This window comes from Centruroides sculpturatus, unplaced genomic scaffold (genome assembly GCF_000671375.1).
Source record: "Centruroides sculpturatus isolate CEXI.00-Female unplaced genomic scaffold, Cexi_2.0 scaffold183, whole genome shotgun sequence".
NCBI lineage: Eukaryota > Metazoa > Arthropoda > Arachnida > Scorpiones > Buthidae > Centruroides > Centruroides sculpturatus.
The window spans coordinates 1-606 of NW_019384387.1; positions in this window are offsets into that span (position 1 = coordinate 1).

Genomic DNA, 606 nt, shown 5'->3' on the forward strand with positions numbered 1-606 from the left:
TACCCAGACCCTCGAGCTAGTCTTCGCTTCCAGAAGTATATTAGAATTAGATATAACCTTACTTACTGGTAAGCGCGCCGCACGGCAAGCAGAGGCTGCGGGTTCGAGCGCTCCGCTTGTTTTTGGCGTATTTTAAGCGAGCAGTCTGGTTTCGAACCACCAGTTGCCTTTTTTTTCCCCCCTCAAACGGTCCGCCATCAGGTTTGCGTTGCAGTGTGCAGTTTGGGTTCGCACCCACATATCCTCTTTTTCTTTTTTTTTCTCTCAAACGCTCCTGCATCAGGCTTACGTTGCAGCAATGCAGTCCTGGGTTCGCGCCTCCATTCGCCGCTTTTTTTTTTCCTCTTTAAAATTTCATTCATCTCGGCAGTTACGTCCACACACGGCTAACTAACATAATATCGAACATCGTATTCCAAAATAACTATTGGGTTTCAGTTAATCAATTAATTTATATCCTCATCCGTAGTGTTCGTTTTAACGTAGCGCCATCTATTGGCAGGAAAGTTTTAACGAACCGATAAAAATAATTTTTATTAAAAAAATATAACTTTAAAATTTATATACATAATCGAGACGGGATTTTGACATGTGTAAATATTACTG